The sequence below is a fragment of the Tenrec ecaudatus genome, chromosome 14 (genome assembly GCF_050624435.1).
Source record: "Tenrec ecaudatus isolate mTenEca1 chromosome 14, mTenEca1.hap1, whole genome shotgun sequence".
Lineage (NCBI taxonomy): Eukaryota > Metazoa > Chordata > Mammalia > Afrosoricida > Tenrecidae > Tenrec > Tenrec ecaudatus.
In genome coordinates, this window is record NC_134543.1 from 120,659,739 (window position 1) to 120,672,150 (window position 12,412).

A 12,412-nucleotide genomic window follows, 5' to 3' on the forward strand; every position below is an offset into this window, starting at 1 on the left:
TCCTCTTACTTCCCTGGATCACTTGGTGCCTTTGAACTGATGAACTCCAGGTTAGGAGCCCACTGCCCACTGCATAACCCACTACGCCCACTCGGGCTCCTTTCCTGCGGAAGAAAGACCTGGCCAAATGCTCCCTTACAAATTGTAGTTGCTGCTGCTGCTAGGTGCTGGTTCTGACTCATGTACAGCAGAACAAAACACTGCACCACCTGTTTTGCTGCTCGCAGTTTGTTAGGTTTTCATTATATCAAACAGTGTTCCAGTGCTATTCGTAGGGTTTTCAGTGGCTAATCACACGGAAGAGGACAGTCGATTTCTTCTTCGTAATCTGTTCTTAGTCTGGAAGCTCCATTGAAACTTGTTCAACTTGCTTGACCCTGCTGGTGGTTGAAATACCAGTGACATAGCTTCCAGCATCACAGCAACGTGTGAGCTACCACAGTAGGACAGACTGACAGACGAGTGGTGCTCGTACACATATTATAGCCAAGAAAACCCTATGAAGCAGTTATACTTTGTCACACGGGGTTGCTATAAATCAGAGTTGAATAAAAGGCATAAAGACATCCAACACCTACAAATTAGATTATGAGCTTTAGTAGCATATATATATATATATATATATATACACACACATATATATAATCATTTTATTGGGGGCTCTTAAGCAATCCATACATCAATTGTATCGAGCACATGTACAAATGTTGCCATCATCATTTCCAAAACCTTTTCTTTCTACTTAAAACCTTGGTATCAGCTCCTCTTTTTTCCCTCCCTCCCCACCTACCCACTCTGTGAACCTTTGATAAATTATTATTATTTTCATATCTTAAACCTTCACTGTCTCCCTTCCCCCACATTTCTGTGTTTCGTCCACCTGAGGGGTGGGGAGGTTATATGTCGATCATTGTGATCCGTTCACCCTTCCTCCACCTTCTCCCCCTACCTTCCCCCTACCCACATGGTACTGATACTCTCTTTACTGTTCCTGAGGGGTTTAGCTATCCTGGATTCTGTGTGTGGAGAGATCTTACCTGTACCAGCATACATGCTCCTGTCTAGACAGATTTGTAAGGTAGACCTGGGGTCATGATAGTTGGGAGCCGGTGGGGGGGGGCGGGGCAGGAGGAAGCATTAAAGAACTAGAGGAACAAGCAGCCATCTAGCTCAGAAGCCACAAACTCACATGGAAGAAGCAAACCAGCCTGTGCGATCATGAGGTACCAAAGGGATCAGTTGTGAGGCATCAAAGAACAAAAAAAATCATATCATTGTGGGCTCACCTCCATGATACGATCGCTGAAGAAAAATGGGTGCATAAGCAAATGTGGCGAAGAGAGCTGATGGTGCCCAGCTATCAAAAGATATAGTATTTGGGGTCTTAAAGGCTTGAAGGTAAACAAGTGGCCAATCTAGCTCAGAAGCAGTAAAGCCCACATGGAAGAAGCACACCAGCCTGTGCTATCACGAGGTGTCGAATGATCAGGTATCAGGTTAGAACAAAAAAATCTTACCATAGTGAATGAGGTGGGGAGAGCGGAGTGGAGACCCAAAGCCCATTTGTAGGCCACTGGAGACGGGGTCTCAGGGGTGGGGGGGGGGGAGATGAGCCAGACAGGGTGCGATGTAGCAATGATGAAAAATACAACTTTCCTCTAGTTCCTAAATGCTTCCTCCCTCCCACCCCCCGATCCTCCCCACACCCCACTATCATGATCCGAATTCTACCTTGCAAGCCTGGCTAGACCAGCAGATGTACACTGGTACAGATAGAAACTGCAAACACAGGAAATCTAGGGCAGATGATCCCTTCAGGACCAGTGGTGTGAGTGGTGATACTGGGAGGGTACAGGGAGGAGGGAGGGTGGATTGGAAAGGAGGAACCGATTACAAGGATCTACATGTGACCTCCTCCCTGGGGGATAGACAGCAGAAAAGTGGGTGAAGGGAGATGTCGGACAGTGTAAGATATGACAAAATAATAATTTATAAATTATCAAGGGTTCATGAGGGAAGGGCGAGTGGGGAGGGACTGGAAAAAATGAGGAGCTGATGGCAGGGGCTTCAGTGGAGAGCCAATGTTTTGAGAATGATGAATGTACAGATGTGCTTTGCACAATTGATGTATGTGTGGATCGTGATAAGAGTTGTATGAGCCCCTAATAAAATGATTTAAAAAAAAAGAACTAGAGGAATGTTGGCTCGTTCCTTCCTTGCGGCCCTTCTGTGAGGGATGTCCAATTGTCTACAGATAGGCTTTGGGAGTAGCACCCAAATTGTGAGCTCTTACTTCCTCTGAGCGTCAGTTCCCTTCTAGAGATAATAAAATGATATGCATATGAAGTGAAAAGATGCACACACTTTGACTCTTTCATCCCTAACCCATACCATGTGCTCTGAGTCAGCGATTCAGGATTCCTGGATGAGATCGAAGGGGCCAGGGACCCCAGAGTTTCATGCATAGTGGTGAGGTTCCTTGAATGTGCCCTTTTCTGCAGAGAGAGTTCATCGCTTTCAGCAATTCTCAAAAGAGGCCAAACAGGGCAAAATGTTAGGAGCTATAAGTCTTCATTAATTACTTATGAATCTCTGGACCTTTTTTGGTCATTATCACTGTATTTCTTGAGGCCCAAGAATTAGAACAGAGCCTGGTACTTTCAAAGAAGTGGCTCAGCTTGGGTTCTCAAAACACAACTCACTGATTTGCAGCTTGGGTATAATTTGGGGCCACATGGTGCAGCTTAGAACTTCATGCAGAATCCCTCCCCCCACCAGCTCCACTTTATTGTGCTGCTGTTAGGGGCCTTTGAGTCTCTTTTTGATGCATAGGGACCCCATGTGTCCGAGTAGAATTGCCACATATGCTTTTCCTTTGATGGTCAGGTGGGAGTAGATCACCAGGCCTTTGTCCTTCAGAGCTGCTGGGGGTGTTTGAACTGCCAGCCTTTTGGTTAGCAGCCAAGCACTCAACAATCTTATCACAGAGTTCCTATCCTCCCCACCCAAACCCCCACTCCCTCCGAGTCCTTCCAACTCATACTGACCCGATTATACTATGGGAGCAAACAGCTTTATCTTCCTCCCAGTTAGTGGCTGGTGAGCTTCCCTGCCAATCTTGCTGTTAGCAGCCAACGTTTACCTGAGAGCACCACAGGTGCATTGTCAATTTCAGCTAGGATGTCCTATGTCTTTGGAGTTTTCATTTATGCCTTTATCCCTGTGGGATTATTAATTGCTCAACAAGGCCTAGTTTGAATGATACATATATGGTCATTCTAGATTTCTTTCTTACACCGAATTTAACAAAGCCATGACCCCAAACACAACAAAGCATCTCCTTTAATATTTTTTCCCAATTTTCCTGCTTGCTACCTATTTCAGAGCACGTAGAATATAGATATTTCTTTATTTTCAAGGCCATGAGGAAGTGGAATCAACTGTAAAACTCCTTCTAGACACATGATGGAGCTAGTCAGATGAGACTCTGAACACACCTTGGACCAATTAAATAAACTTAATAGGAAAAGGAACAAGAGAAAAAAAATCTAGGTGGATCAAAAGCACGTGTCTCCCCAAGAACCCTTCAGTGGATAAAGTCCCAGGACATACATATCAGGAACTGATCCTGAAGAAGATAACATACTGCAGAGAGACAAGGGGGCTTAAAAAATTGATGGAAATTTTTCATCATCTCTCCATTCCACTTTTCCATGAACTTTTCAAAACCCCTTGATATGATAAAAGAACACCCAGAGCACACTCACAATAATTAAAATGAAAGCAAGAAAGGTCAGGCCAGAAAACTATAACAAGATGCTAATGCAAACAAGAATTACATCGAATCAATGGAGAAGGTCTTGTTTAATTGATGTTTCCATAATAACAGGCGCCATTGATCGACTGAGCTAAGTGCTTAATATCAAAGCAGTATCCCTTACAATAGCTTATTTAATCCTCCATATAGTGCTGCTAATTGCATTTGCAATTAAATCGCTAAGTTAAGCCCAAGCTATATTCAGCCACCGTTACATCAACCCCATACATTTACCTGATTCCTCTAAGGAGTGATGGTGGTAGAAGTGCCAGCCTGAGGAAAACTTGCCCATGCCAGGCCGAATAAAATATGGATACACGTATTCAAACCCAGCTACTTCTCCAAACCAGAACTCCTGTCTGATACGACTGCATATAGTTGCTGCCTCTGAGTCCGTTCCACTTAGCGAACCTTTAGGACATGACTGAACTGACCACGTGGGTTTCCGAGATGGTAATTTTTTATGGGAGTAGAAAGCCTCATCTTCTTCCCCTGCTGGTTTCCAACTGCTGACTCTGAGGTTAAAGGCTGAAAGAGTAACCACTGCCCAGGGCGCCGTCCTCATTGCTCTCGAATGGGGCATACGAATTATATTCGTACAGAGAGTGCAATTCAACTTTCACTGTTGTAATAGGTTGATATTGACTTATAGAAATTCTAAATACAAAAACAATGCTTCAGGAGACAGGATTCTTAAAAGTTTGCCTTATTTATTTATTTATTTAAAAAAATCATTTTACTGGGGGCTCTTACAGCTCTTACAACATTCCTTACATCAATTGTATCGAACATCTTTGTACATAAGTTGACATCATTATTTTCTAAGCATTTACTTTCTGCTTGAGGCCTCGGTATCAGCTCCTCTTTTTTTTCCCTCCTGCCCTTCCTGCCCACCTTGTGACCCCTGATAAATTAGAAATTATTATTGTTTTCATATCTGACACCAACCGTTGTCTCCCTTCACCCACGTTTCTGTTGTTCATCTCCAGGGCCAGAGAGTGAGGGGGGTGTTGTTGTTATGCTTCAATCATTGTGTTCTGTTCCCCCTTCCTCCCCTCCTTCCCCTATCTTCCCCCACCCTCCTTGGTATCGCCACTTCCATTCTGTTCCTGAGGGATTCCGTGTGTCCTGAGTGCTTATCCGTACCAGTGTACATGCTCCTGTCTAGCCAGAACTGAAAGGCAGGACTGGGTTCATGATAGTTGGGGTCAGGGGGTGGCGTGCAGTGGGGGATGACGTCCAGGCTGGGATAGGACGCCGCAAAGAACCAGAGGAATTTTGTGTGTTTCATTGGTGCTATACTGCGCCCTGGTTGACTCATCCCTTCCTTGTGACCCTTCTGTGAGGGGATGTCCCATTGTCTACAGATGGGTTTTGGGTCTCTGCTATGACCCCCCTCATTCTCAACAATATGTTTTTGTTGTTGTTTTGGGTCTTCTGGTGCCTGACACCTGATTCTGTCGACATCTCATGATGGCACAGGCTGGTGTGCTTTTTCCATGTGAGCTTGTTGCTTCTCAGCTAGGTGGCTGTTTATTTACCTTCAAGCCTTTAAGACCCCAGGCGCTATAGCTTTTGGCAGCAAGGCACCATCAGCTTTCTTCATTACATTTGCTTATGCACCCATTTTGTCTTCAGCCATCATGTTGGGAGGGTGGGCATCACAGAATGTCAGGTTATTAGAACAAACTGTTCTTGCGTTGAGGAAGGGCTTCAACAGAGGCCCAAAGTCTGTCCACATCCTCAGTGTATTCCCATATAAATATAAGTATATAGCCCAATACCTCTATTTTTGTGAATTAATATATTCACATAAGTGCATATACCTTGTTTATACCTTTATCCATAGCTTTGCTTCCTAGGATCTTTCCTCTGTTTCCTTTACCTTCCTCCTGCCCCACCATCACATTTGCCCTTCTTCTGCCTCCTAGTAATTCCTTTCAGCTAGATTGCTGTTGCTTCAACACCCCAGGGTCTGTCCATCCTCCTCATTGTTGCTTTTAATTCCCTAGTTGCAGCTCCGTCTATGGTGTTGTTTGCTCATCAGCCCTCCTCCTCTCCCAAAGTCCCTCCAGAACTCTGGGTCCATTGCTTTCTCCTCAGGCCTGCTTCCCATGCCGATCTTATATAGGTAGGCAAAACAACACTAACAAAGACAAAACAAAAAACCCCCAAAGGATTGAATAAAAAGAGAAAAGACAAAAGAAATAAAATGAGCAAAAACAACTCCCTCAAAATGAAAAAGCATACATAATTCCAGGTCTGTCCATTGATCTTTATGACTATCTATCGCAGGTCTTGGGGTTCCTAGAACTTTTGAATCCTTATCAATGGTAATCACAGGGAATTGTAATGGTAGGGTAATGTAACACGATGCTGTTTTTCCCTCTTTGTTTCTTTTTTTCCCCTCTTTACTTAATTTAATTTTTTTCAGATTTCCCCCTGCACATTTGTACAGCATGAGTTTTATTCGTGTATTTAAATAGTTTCAGTGGCACATAATCCCTAGTCAATCCATTCTTTCAATCACGTCAAGAGGAGTTGTACAGTCACCACTGCAATCAGTTTCCGAGCATCTCATCCTTTCTTCTCCTCCTCATTACCTCCCCAACCTCACCTGCCAGGCCCCCCAGGAATTGTTAATCCAGTTATTGCTCTACAGATATTTCTATCCTGGCTTTCATGTTCAGGAAAACATACAAAGCAACAATAAAGTGGAACAGAGGAAAACACCTCAGCTGAAAGAAAGCGGAAAATATTTTACAACTAGAACAAATTTAAAATGAGTCAAAAAGGGAGATCAAATGATGTGATGTGCTAATTTTTAACCTAACTGCATCTGCAAGAATCCACTTTCCAGTGCATTCTGCTTGATGGCAGGGCTGTTCACATCCCCGGTCTGTGATCACAGAGGATTCTCTGTAGGCTTCGCCCATGTGTATTTCCCCGTCACTTAACAATGGAAACAACTTTAAGGTGGATCAATGGGGAGATCAAATAACCTGACGTTGCATTTTAACATAACTATATCTGTCTGAATCAATTTTACAATGATCTCGGGCTAGTCACATCCCGAGATTATGGTCCGAGGAGACTAAACCCATGTGGACCCTGGAAATGGATTTGGTTTCCACTGACATCCGTAGCCTTCTCTAAACCAGGTGTTCAGATGTGAAACTCGGATGCCATCCTCTCTTTCGGATCTGGATTATATTATTTGCAATCCTTGGATCACACGGGCTGGTGTATATTTTCCATGTTGACTTAGTTGATGCCTCGCTTACATAGCTGCTTGTTTGAAGACAGTCCCTTAAGACGCCCGATGCCATTCTTTACGACGGCTGGGCACCCTTTCGTTTCTTCACCACACTGTGCTGGAGCACCCATGTCTTCAGTGATTGCTTTGTGATGGCAAGCACATATTGCTATTTCTGATAAATTTCTTTGTTTCTTTGACTGTCTAAATAATTTTGCCAACTCCCCCAGAAATTACTTAAACATAAGGTTGAAAATGCCGCTTATTATAAGCACCTCTATATAGACTTACTATTATATTTCCCCCGATTTAAACCAATGTTTTCATTTCTTCCTTTATTCTAGTTTTCATTTGATCTTGAGTTTAGAAGATAAAAACCTAAGGAGTCTCTGAGAGATGTAAATAGCTAAGCACTCAATTACAAACCCAAAGGTTGGTGGGGAGAGCCCACCCAAAGGCATATTCGGCAGATGGGTTGGCGATCTGTCTCCCAAAGTTTACGGCCTTGAAAACCCCACAAAGCAGTTCAGCTTTGTACACACAGGGCTACCTGAGACAGAAGGGACTGGACTGGCAACTGCCAACAAGGTACCCCCTAATGTCTTCAGATCCATGAGGTAAACCGGAAGCAGGAAGACTGTGAACCCGGAGAGGAAACAGGAAGAAAGCTAACAAATTATGGGGACTGAAATCCATGCCGCAGAATAATCTGTGCACAAATTAATGGTTGAAAAACGAATTTTCTATGCAAACACTCACCTAAAGCACAATAAAAATGTTGAAAAGACCAGCCCATCCATTATCTGGATGCAAATATGACTCAGCAGTCAATAGCACTATGTCCAGCCCTGGTGGTGTTGTTGGGTTAACTGAAAAGCGCCAGCCATTCACTGAGAGAAAGCAGAGACTCTCTGCTCCTGGAAAGCTTTTCAAAGCCTCAGAAATGCTCCACAGGGCTTCTAGGAGGCTAGTCCACTAGAAGGCAATGGGTTGGGGTTTGAGTTTTATTTGATTAATTTAATCATTTTATTGGGAGCTCATACGACTCTTATGACAATCCATCCATCCATCCATCCATCCATCCATCCATCCATCCATCCATCCATCCATCCATTGTATCAAGCACATTTGTACATTCGTTGCTCTGATCATTCTCTGAACATTTGCTCTCCACTTAGGCCCCTGGCATCAGCTCCTCATTTTTCCCCTTCCTCCCTGCTTCCCCCTCCCTCATGAACCCTTGGTAATTTATAAATTATTATTTTGTCATATCTTGCCCTGTCCAACATTTTCCTTCACCCACTTTTCTGTTGTCTGTCTCCCAGGAGGAGGGTATATGTAGACCCTTGTAATGGGTTCCCCCTTTCCACCCCACCCTCCCTCGACCCTCCCAGTATTGCTACTCTCAACACTGGCCCTGAAGGGATTATCCTCCCTGGATTCCCTGTGTTTCCAGTTCCTATCTGTACCAGTGTACATCCTCTGGTCTAGCCAGATATGTAAGGTAGAATTGGGATCATGATAGTCAGGGGGTAGGGGTAAGGAAGCATTTAGAAACTAGAGGAAAGTTGTATGCTTCATCGTTGTTACACTGCACCCTGACTGGCTCATCTCCTCCCTGCGACCCTTCTGTAAGGGGATGTCCAGTTGCCTACAGATGGGTCTTGGTCTTGGATCTCCACTCCGCACTCCCCTCATTCACAGTGATATGATTTTTTGTTCTTTGGTGCTTGATACCCGATTCCCTTGACACCTCATGATCACACAGGCTGGTGTGCTTCTTCCATGTGGGTTTTGTTGCTTCTGAGCTACATGGCTGCTTGTTTACCTTCAAGCCTTTAAGACCCTAGACGCTATATCTTTTGATAGCCTGGCACCATCAGCTTCCTTCACCACATTTGCTCATGCACCCATTTATCTTCAGGGATCATGTTGGAAAGGTGAGCATCATGGAATGCCAGTTTCATAAAACCAAGTGTTCTTGCATTGAGGGAGTACTTGAGTGGAGGCCCAATGTCCATCGGCTACCTTAATACTAAACCTGTAAATATATTGACATAGATCTATTTCCCCATCCTCATATGTAAATATATTTACATATGTACATGCCTTTATTTAAAGCTCTATAGATGCCCTTTGCTTCCTAGTTCTTTCCTTTATTTCCTTTTACTTTCCTCTTGTCCCACTGTCATGCTCAGCCTTCATTTGGGTTTCAGTAATTTCTCTTGGTTACATTACCCTTGGTCATGTCCTACCAGGCCTCCTACACCCTCCTCACCACCGATTTGGATCACGTGTTGTTCCCTTGCCCTGGGTTTGTTAACATCACTTCCTTTCCCCACACCTTCCCCTCGCCCATGCGCCCCACCCCGGAACCATCAGTCCCGTTGTTTTCTCCTCCAGTTTGTTCATCCAGCCTATCTTATTTAGACAGACCTGCAGAGATAATAACATGCACAAAAAACAGGACAGAGCAAAACAAAACAACAAACAAAAGCCAATAACCACAAAAACAACCAAAAAACCCCAACAAACAACAACAGCAAAAAAGAAAGGCCTGTAGTTAATTTAAGGACTGTTTGTTGGCCTTTTGGAATATTTTCTGGTTGAGTCTGATGGGGTGCCAAGCCCTGGGCCCAAAGTCTATTTTTGGTATTCCCTGGGGACTTCGTTGCTCTGTTCCCCTGCTGTTGTGTTCCACGTCCTTAGTGTTTTGCCTACTTGTGGTGGGATCATATCGGGCAGAATTCCCACACTGTGTCTCCTGTGTTGTCCCCTGTAGGGCTATAGGTCATTGAGGGATGTCATGTCTCATAGTGGGGCTGCCCATATGGTCTTCTCTGTGGGTTAGCTACTCTGAGCGGGAATATTGTCCTTAAGGCTTGGTGGGCCAGGATGTGCTCCACTCTCTCTTCCTCCCCCTTCGTTTGCTCTTGTGTGCTCTGATGAGACACATGTCCCTCTCCCTGAACTGCAGCTTCAGTGCTGTCCTCTGAAGTAAATTCTTCTGGGGGGAGGGGCAGGTGTCCACGTAGTTGGGAATGGGGCTGGCCCCTCGGGGTTTGAGTTTCAGAAACTAGTTCTGTTGCTCATTGACCTCTCAAGGCCTGAGGTGTTCCACAGAAGTGTGCTTCACAGGTGACTGACTCTCCTGGATCCACTCTCAGTTCTTACCTTGGTTTTCTTGTTCTTCCTCCTCACTATAATTGATGCTGTCTTCTTGGATTTTGTATGTGCTTGCAAGTCCTCTTAAATCTTGGCTGGAACAAGGTAAAGCATGCATGCATGCATATATATATATATATATATATATATATATATATATATATATATATATATATACCCTCAAGCATAATAAATAAGTGAGTGGAATGTATTTAAAAATTTTTTTGAAACGTATTTTTTTAAGAAAACATACAAAAAGTTTTTTCCTTAAACTTGCAGGAAACTGTTTATGAAGTAAATGCTGCGCTTCATTGCTTTCCAAAAATATACTGGATGCCAGGCAGCCTTTGCTGGGAGACTCAAGGTCATCATGGTAAGCATTGATGATTGCACTGTGTTGTGCTGAGCCGAAGCCCTTGGGGATGATTGAGTGGAACGACTGTTTGCCAAGCTTGTGCATGGCCCTGGACTGCTGAACTTCTGTGATTCTGCTGTCCTTTTCACTCTTCTTAAATGTCATTTCCTTCATGGTCAGAGATCTTTTCTCCTGCGGTTACCCATTGTATCCGTTTAGTGTCTTTGGGTGGCGAGGAGGAGAAAAGCATATGCACTGTTTCAGAGGGCTGTGTATGTGAACAGGATCCCGAGGGACTAAGAATTGAAAGGCATTCTGGACGGCGCTGGTTTCCTGGCTTCTCGCCTGGTTGGAGGTTCCTTTCTTCTCTGTCACTTCAACCATTTCCCACCTACTCAGAGTTCTTCCTCCTCCTCCTTTCCCTCCTCCTCTGTGGGTACCACTGGCAAAGTGTCCTTAATGCCATGATTCTGACTCAGTCCCCCAATGACCTTTCAGCAGCATTGCCTGAAGCTCACTGGCACCTTTCCTCTTGGCTTCTTGATTCAAGTTCCAGTCAGAGAGGCACTGGAGGGGGGAGAGAAAGAAGGAGAAGGAGAAGCTGTCTCAACCAACTCATCCTTTCAAAACACACTACCCAGGCCATAGGTCACAAGCAAGCCTGTAGAACAGCGGCTCTCAACCTGTGGGTCACAAAGACCCTTTGGGGTCAAACGACCCTTTCACTGGGGTCACCCGATTCCTAGCAGTAGCAAAATGACAGCGACGAAGTAGCACCGGAAATAATTTTATGGTTGGGGGGTCACCACAACATGAGGCCCCGTATTAAAGGATCACAGCATTAGGAAGGTTGAGAACCACTGCTGTAGAGGATCCTGCTCAATCCAGGTATCTATCCAGTTTCATTCCAACCAAATGTCAGCGAAATGAACTTAGGACATGGTGCCTCTTGCTCATTATGAAGTGATGGTGAAAGGGGACAGAGTCTCTGAGATGTGCGAATACCAGACCAAACTGATTGACAGCACATCAGTTCCAGCTCATATAATGACAAGACAGAATAGAACTGCGCCGTAGGGTTTCATAGGCCGTCAATCTTTATCTAAGGCCCAGTGTTTCCCAAAGTGGAAAACACTGCCCCTTGGAAGGTGCTAGAGCAATCCAAGGGGGAGGGGCTGCAAAAGCAGATGCCTACACTTTATCTTGGCTTATTGGCTATTAGAGAATATTTTTAATTGCTGAGGTGCACTGAGTAATTTTTTTTTTCTGAAAAGAGAGCAGCCGGCCAAATGTGGTTAGGAACCTCTGACTAAGCCAATTGCCACATCTCTTGCTCAGAGCGGCTGGTGGGTTCAAAGCCACACACGGTGGGTTAGTAGCTGAGCATTTGACCATTGCATGGGAGCTCCTTTGAAGACATGGACCAAACCAACACCAAACCCTTTGCTTGACGTCAGTCCAAATCATAGCAGCCGCAGAGTGCTGGAGAGTGAAGCGGTGGGCTGCTCACCGGAAGGTCGGCAGTTTGAACCCACCGGCTGATTCACAGGAGAAAGATGTGGCTGACTGCTTCTTTGATTGATGTCCAGCTGTGGAGAAACTTATGGGGGCAGTTCTACTCTGTCCTGTAGGTCACCACAAGTCAACAGAAACAAAGTGCATGGGTTGTGGAACTACAGCCACCATTGCACCTTTACTTCCGTGTACTTTCCAATAGAGGCTTACACACGTGATGTGTGCACCGAGTTTCATTGCACTTCACTCTATTGTGCCTGGAAGGTACCAGAGTTTTACAAGTTGAAGACTGTGGTGACCGTGC